Source organism: Lactuca sativa, chromosome 6 (assembly GCF_002870075.4).
Source record: "Lactuca sativa cultivar Salinas chromosome 6, Lsat_Salinas_v11, whole genome shotgun sequence".
Classification (NCBI taxonomy): domain Eukaryota; kingdom Viridiplantae; phylum Streptophyta; class Magnoliopsida; order Asterales; family Asteraceae; genus Lactuca; species Lactuca sativa.
The window spans coordinates 177,055,506-177,064,022 of record NC_056628.2 but is presented as its reverse complement, the minus strand read 5'-3'; the positions used below and the strand labels follow the sequence as shown (position 1 = coordinate 177,064,022).

Below are 8,517 nucleotides of genomic sequence, written 5' to 3'. Positions count from 1 at the left end.
GACAAAGGTATGACAATGGATCAAACATGAGAGGAAAACATCAAGGAGTTCAAAAGAGATTTTCGAAATAAATTCTAGAGCATTTTATACTCCATGTGGTTGTAATAGTCTTAATCTTGCACTGTGTGACATGGCTAACAGTTGTAGTAAAGCTAGAGATTTTTTTTGGAGTCATACGAGTATATATAATATTTTCCAATTCTACTAAGAGGTGGAAAAATTTTGAAAGATAATATCAAAGGTTTGACTCCCAAGTCATTGTCTGCCACTCGGTGGGAAAGTCATGTTGATAGTGCGAAGGCTATTAGGCAACAACTTCCGGATTTAAGAGAAGTTTTACTTGAAGTTGCGGAAAAATACAACGATGCTAAAATCCAAAGTGAAGCCAAAATCGCTAGCAAATAATGAACTTGGTGGATTTGAGTTTTTGGTATCCATAGTCATTTGGTATCAAATCTTGTACATGGTGAGCTTAGAAAAAAATTACAATCAAAAGATATGATAACATGTAAACGAAGCCCAGCCCAGTTCAGTTGGAAAAGAGGTTTAGGGCTTATAACCTTTGAGGGAGGTGGGGAGTTCGACTCCCATTGGAATCCCATTAAAAAGGGATAAGGGTTTGCCATGTAAAAGAACTCGAACCCGGACCCGGACTTCCGCTGAAAAAAAGGAGGAAGGCTTCCGCATGGTATTCGCTGTTTCAAAAAAAAAAAAAAAAACTAGTCTAAGTGTACATACAAGGGACTCGGATAATCCTACACCATACATAAATAATAGACAAAACCACACTAACAACCTGTACAATGTCAAAATGAACAATCAATACAATGATAAAAAGAATCAACACGCAAACTACTCCATATTTCTTCTTTCTGTCTTCTTCTTCGTATCCAACCAAGATCAAACATCATCAACAAAGAGAAGAACCCTGATATTCTTCATTTTCCCTGTCAAAATACCAAAGCTCAAACACCCAATCCAAACACACATGGATTTCTGTCAAAAATTAAACCCATATCCCCTTCATTATCATCGATTTTCCAGGAAAACCCAAACACCCCAATGATTTCTATCAAACAAAAAAAAAAAGAAAAAAAATCTCAAAAAAAAAAGAGAGAACTTGAAACCGATCGAAGCAGCAGACACACCGAACCCTCGCAGTCCTCTTCCCCTCCCGTCGAGCAAACCAACCGAACACCCCGTCATCGTCGCTACTGCTGCTCGCGACGCCTCCCAGACCCCCATCGGACCTCTTTCCCCTTCGCAACTACTTCCAAGACAGAAGACGATCAGTCCCGCTGCTTCGTCTCTTCCTTCTCGTCCGAGATCATAGCCGCCTCGCTGCTTCGATCCTTCTCCTTCTTCAGTCTAATCGAGCGCCGGAGGCCATCACCGAGGGCGAGTCGGGCGACGAACCTTCGTGCTACCTTTCGACCCATCGATTGTTCGTTCTCGTTCCTTTTCTTTACCCGCTCAAACAAATGACAACGATTAAACCACAAGATCGCCGGGGAGCGGCCTATCTATCCTCCACCTGCGATTGACCAGCAACCATCGGACCCCTCACCTGATTTTGTGTTTCCCTCGTCTGCCGTCGTGTTCCTTTCAGATCGTCGTCGATTTCGTTCAAGACTCTTCTTTTGATCAAGCAACTGATGACGACGGGGCATAAAAGCCCTAGATTAATTAAAGTTTGGCCATTAAACCTAATAAGCCTTCCATGATATTTCTTTACATATAAGCCCTAATTTTCTTTCAACTTTGATACATTTACAAAAGAACCCCCTACTGCCATATTTATCTTAAAAATCAATCCCAATCCACAAACCTTGACCCCATTTATTCAAAACAGTCCCTTCCATAGAATTTTCTTAACAATACCAGTCGAAGACTCGAAACATTAAACCTATTTAAACCTTTTCAGTCCCCCTATTTATTTATTTTAACCAAAGCAATCATATTTTGGTTAATTAAATTACCAAATAGCCCCCAATAGTTTAAATTCGTTACGAAGCGGTTTCAAAAATATTTCAAAGTTCAAGAATGGTGGATTTGTGGTTTCTCATGACAAGTTTCTCAAAAGAATCCGAATTCGAACAACTCGAACCCACGCTTCAAGGGTGAGTGTTTATGACCCCTTTTTAATATTTTAATTCTTTCGAGGGGGAATACATGTGCCTAAATATTATGTTTATACAAATCAATTCCCTTTTGATGCGAAAATACAATAAATCTAGTTTATAAAAATATTATTATTTAACAATTTACCAGATTGTTATGAATAAACTAGTAAAAAATTTCCGCATACGTATTAGGGTTATTTTATCGTGAAATAACCATTTCACATAACAAATACTACACGATACAAAATTATATGATTTTAATGTGACATTTCAAATTATAACAAGCACATTATGAAACCATGTAGTATTTCAAGGATTTAAGCTATTATTATGCATGTTTATTTATATGTTTAAGTACACAACATTTATACATGTACCTATGTCCATTAATTTGAAACATTCGTTTTTATAAAAGCAAGCACACCACACTTCCATGATGTCAAACATACTCAGGTTTTGTAACCTCATACAACGATATTCATTATGCCTAGTGACTATTAAATTAGGGCTGAGAGTTATTCACCAACTTTTTAGTTCATGGTTTTTTAGTGAGACATAATTCGTTAGCTGAGCTTAAACACTTAGCCTACCCACACTACTGTAACCGTTGATCTTCGGAGCGAGATACATATGTATATATTTATACGGGGTTGACATCGCCACATGCGGTTGCTAGCTACAACCCTCGACCGAGCAATCGAAGCAGGTGATAGGTGTCTACTGATTTTACTACAACGTCAAATGAAGCGTTGTAGGGGGTACACTCAAGTCATATAGCTTTGTTATCGGACTCACTATAAACATTAACTAGAATATCTCTCTCTCTTTCTCTCTCTCACTAACAATCATGGACTTGGTTGCTTTCAAAACTATTTTTAAATATGGAATTACTTATGTAACATAACACCTTGGTTTTCAAGGATATTCAAAGGTTTATTACGAACACAATTTAAAGTATGGATTTACTTATACAAAAGATACATTTTGGCTTTCAAGGATTTATTACAAACACAGTTTAAAGTATGGATTTACTTATACCAAAATACATTTTGGGCTTTTAAAGACTCATTGCAAACACTATTTTAACTATTGTTATACGTACAAAGATAAATCTTTTTAGACTTATTAAAAATATTACTACTTTTAGCAAAAAACCTGTAACACTCACCAACCTTGCGTTGACACTCAAAACTATATGTATTCTCAAGAAATCACTAAACAGACATTCAAGATGGAATGGATTACATGTGACCTAGTTTACTTACTGTTGTATTATATGCCTGTCTGTTAAGGCAATTCATGTATTATTATTATTATTTGTAAAAACCTTGTATTCAAATATCAAGATGGAGCAGGAATGTAAAAACCTATGGAGATTTTCTGTGACAGCAATAATGCGGTTGCCTTAGCCAAAGAACCGAGATATCATGGCAGATCCATACACATTGACAAAAAATATCACTTCATAAGACACAAGATTGAAGAAGGACTCCTCGTAGCAAAGAAGATATTGTCAGAGGAGAACCCAACAGATCCCCTCACGAATGGACGAACTAGGGTTAGGCATTTGCAACATGCGAGGCGCATCGGGCTGAAGGACGATATTAGTTTTACAGATTAGTAGTTTTTGGAATTTGAAAAGTGTAATTGACATTTGACGATGAATAAAAGTTGTTGTTTATTTATGAGCAAAGTGTTGATATCTTTTGTCAATCGTTTACTATTATTTCATTTTGTATGTTTTGACTTCCAAAATAATTATGTTACCGTATATCATATTGTTCAAATTCTCCACAGTCAGTCATATGTTGGAAGTAGATATGAATTAAGACTATCATGAGTTGGCTTGTAGATGTCTAAGATGTTGGACATAGCAAGAGTTGCTACAACACTCATGAGTGCTCATAAGTTCTGAGTATTGGATTCTACCCACGCTCACATGTATCACTTCATGGAATTTATCTCGAGTGATCGAGAGACGGTAATATCATATAAGTGTTCAAACCTAGAGATATGAGTCGTTAACTATGAGTTGGTTATGCATTGATTGTACGAAAACGTATCAGTTACTTGATGTCATAAAACGTACCTTTGTGTATAATTCAACAAGTAGTAGAACAAGTATATGAGTCGAACTTTATCTGTTCCTTCTTGGATTAGAAGCGATATTTGGGCCCCTCGATGATTTTGTTTTGACCTATGTACTGGGCCCGGTCAGAACTAAAATTGATGTGTTCAATTAAGTTCGATGTCAAACAAATCGGAAATCAGGAAACAAACTACTAAACAACAAGTACGACATTGTTCCATGTATTTGTCTGACTGATATCCAGAATAGAGGATTATATGACCCCTTATCTAAAATGGCGCTTCATAGTTCAACAGAGTTTAAAGAGCTACGATTGCTGGTCGGTTCCTGAAGTCATGCTTGCAACTATAGTTATTAGACTTATCCAAGTGGGAGACTGTTGGATAAGGTGTCTAAGTCCATAACTATGTTTGAGATGTATTTGACTCGACCCGGCATGGTCCATTTGGGTTGTACTTCACCTGAACAATTTATATGGATAATCATTTGAGAATAGTATAAGTTATGATTTATTAATATAATATAAGTTCTAATATTTATTATGAAATCATATTATTTAATTAGTATAGATCTAGAATTAATTTGGTGATAAACAGGGTGACTAATTAAATATGGACTCTTGTATTTATATAGTGTGGGCTAATGCTTATTTGGAATGGGCTAGGATTGCATGGAAAGTTCATGGATAGTCCATGGAGCTTTAACCCATGGATCTCATATAAATGAAAAGTCATGGGTATTAGGGTTTACATGGATGTAACCCTAATCCACCACACTATATAAAGGAGTCCTTGACACTTGAAATGGCACTAGTGTGTGTGTGAGCAAAGGTGGCCAATTTCTACAAGTGTTCACACTCTCTCTAAGGGTTTCCAAAGTTTGTGGTGATTTGTGACTTCCATTTGAGGCATCCACATTATTGGTGCTAGGCTCTCAAACTCTAAAGAAATCAACCACGACTAAAAGGTATGTAATTCTACTAGTATTTTATGATTCAAGTTCCCCATAACATGCTAGTTAGGAAGTAAACCTTGGAAAATCATTATTTGCATGTATTTTAGAGAAAACAAAGATCCAAGGTTTCTAGGGTTGCATCTACACCATAGGAGTGTTAGAATTCTCAAAACCCATCAGTTGGAGACTCCAAAATCATTCATATGCTTCATAGAACACAAGTGTACGGTTTTGGCTTATGAGGGTTTCTTTTATAGTGTGGGCTTCCTAAGGTTTAATCTTGTAAATGCTATTCTATTTGCTTAAGCCTTTAAGCAATCCAATAATCCATATGATGGGCCTTATGGACTAGCTCTTCATGGACTCCCACATAGAATTAGCCATTCCTATTCAATATGGATCATTGGTCCAAACTATAAATATTACTGATTGACTTAATCAGTCCCCGTTAATTTAATTAGTCTTTTTTATCACTAAATTAATTCTTGATCAATACTAATTAAATAATATGATTTCTTATTTAATATATTATGCTTATAATATATTAATAAGTCACATATAACCTCTTTCTCAAATATCCATCCTATCAAATTGTTCCAGAGTGTTACAACCCAAATGGACCATGCTTGTATCGGGTCAAGTACATACAAATTATAGTAATGGGCTTAGCCACCTAATCCAACACATGAACTATAAGCTGGAATGCACGTCCTCGATCCCCCGAAGGCTCTGCCTTACCCTGTCCCCCGTTAGTGATCTGTAATGTGGCTGGTGTTGGAGCCTACGCCGGCTTGGCGGCTAGTAGGGGACACTGGGCCTTCATATGTGTAACAACCCGGAATTTCATATCACTTCTTGTATCACAACTTGTAATCCGATCCGATCAACCAAACGTCATTTTCAATTTCGTTTCCAATTTCTCCATTTCATTAAGTCAATAGTTTTTATTGACCTAAAATGACTTAATGAGTGTCTTAATACATTTAGAAATCATTTTAGCACCCAACTGTAGTGATCGGAATATTTCTAGAAATTACCATATCGGGTTGCGGTAACTCTATCGGGTACGACTAAAAACCCCGTCTAACGCCGGTATCGGGTAGAATTCCACAGTGTCCAAAATTTTAACACTATATAAACGTGTTTAGGACTTCATTTGAAGCCTTTGGCCAAATTATCACTAAACATTTCTGTGACAAACCCAAATCTAATTCCGTTAAAAATCCCATTTTCACTAACGGAAAGCGTCACAATACGCTATTTTACGTAATATTTAGAATCGTCAATATCCGAAAATCTAAATTTAAGCATGGTTTGATATTATTATAAGTAATATGTCTCATAGGTGTTATCCCCGTTTAACCTAATAGAGTGGTTTTACCTTCTCAACCACTTCACCCGGGTAAAAAGTTTTAACCCAGTTAACTTTAAACATCGGGTAGCCGTGTATCGGGCGCGATTCTCGAGACATATGCAATGGTGTTCCCAACATTTGAACACTCATTCACTACACACCCACTCTCTCTCTCTACTTTCTCTCTCTAGACTCAAAAACGACCCCGACTCCGCTAATTTCCGACTTCCAAACGTAAGTACTCATCCCCTATCTTATTCTAGACATGCTTCATTGAATTTGAGGGCCAAAAACCATAGGAATCAAGATTCAAAGAGGAGTTTACGGCCTAAGAAGCTCCTTCGGCCGTAAACCCCCAAATTCATGCCCAAGGCCATGTTTTTCTTTCCTTTAAGCTAGTACACTAATTAAGGCTTATGACTAGAAGGGTTTGGACATTAAAACACAAGAAAATGGTGCTTAAAAAGGAGTTTACGGCCCAAGCATGTGCTTAGGCCGTAAACACCTCAAACACCCCATAAATCCATGTTTTAAGCCCCAAAAACACTTCTAGGATGTTAGGTAAATTAGACATGACTCCAAGGAACACTTAGATGCATCAAACATCAACATTTGAGGCCAAAAAGAGGAGTTTACGGCCTAGCATAAGCTTGGGCCGTAAACACCCAAGAAATTGTGTCAAAAAAGTCCCTAAACTACCCTAATGCATGAAAGGAATTAATCTAAGGCCTATGGAAGTGTGTTGTACCATTAAACACTTCATTTTGACACCAAATGAAGAGTTTACGGCCAAGGATGTTCTTGGGCCGTAAACTCCCCATAAATATGTGCCAAATTGCTCCAAACTCACTATAGGACCTTCTAGGATTTTTCTAAGCCATTTGGGACCATGTTGTACAAGTAAAACCATCACCTTAAAGGACTTATAGGAGTTTACGGCCCAAGAACAAGTCTTGGCCGTAAACTCCCCTAAAATATCACAAATTTAGATGTTTAATCCTTCCCTCTTGGTCCAAAACACACACCACTAAATCAAGGAAGTGAGATAAGGCCTTAAACACACATTTTGGAGTGTCACAAGAGTTTACGGCCAAGCCTAGGGGGCTTACGGCCGTAAACTCCCAATGAATGGCTTTTAGGCCATAAACTCTAAGAGAATAAACTCTAGGACCCTCCCGTAAATCATCCATGGCCTTGTACCACTCCCGGGAACCCTCTCTAGGCCTTAAAACCCCGAAAACGACACTAGAATGTCCAAATACTATAATGAGAAGCATAAGATGACTAACTTCTTGCAAAATACATATTTCATATGCCATTAGGGTCCTAAAAGGTGCTCAAGTGGTTATTTGGTACCAAACGCTCAATCGACACTATTACCCGATTTACCCGATTCACCCGATTTCCGCGATTTCAGGTGAGTTCATACCCCTTTAATGAACCTTTCAAGTGTTTTACATGTTTTAGGGGGGAGATACAAGTTGCTTATAAATGTTTATGCAAAGTTTTACAGAACGATTTCCGAGTTACAAGGGTTAATCGCATGTGATTCACTACTCTTAGTTCAAATCACATGTGATTTGCCCCTATGCCTTAAAAACGGGTTTTACCCTTTTCAAACTATTTTTAAACAGTGAATCAGAATTCAAATGTTCTTTTGGAAAAATACTTTTATTAAATCAATTTGCTTATAAAATGTAACCACTCTGATATATTTATATAAATAAGACTTGGAGGACTTAGGACCAATATCTCGCCTTATTTCCTGTTCTTGTTTGATTGTGGGCTTAGGGTAGTAGTTATCCGTCCGACTGTCGTTGATTTCTTACTTATATAAAATCTGTATATCAGTATGGGATACGAATATTTCTGCTCCCACTAAATGCTAAAGTCACTAACGTGCTAAGAAACACCCCCACTAAGATAACCATAATAGGTATGGTTAGGGTCGTTTCCGCTACTACTCGCTAAAGTTATTTACTAACCACACTATAATA

At 37.2% G+C, this 8,517-nt stretch overlaps 1 long non-coding RNA gene across 1 annotated transcript; it reads right to left on the bottom strand.

Moving 5' to 3' along the window:
• Nucleotides 1–402: 402 nt before the first annotated feature.
• On the bottom strand, nucleotides 403–3,094 carry LOC122194647 (uncharacterized). Its single transcript, XR_006184007.2, has 2 exons — nucleotides 797–3,094; nucleotides 403–695 (listed from the first exon to the last, which is right to left on the bottom strand). It is a non-coding gene; the product is annotated as an uncharacterized LOC122194647 (long non-coding RNA).
• Between the last annotated feature and the right edge of the window lie 5,423 nt (nucleotides 3,095–8,517).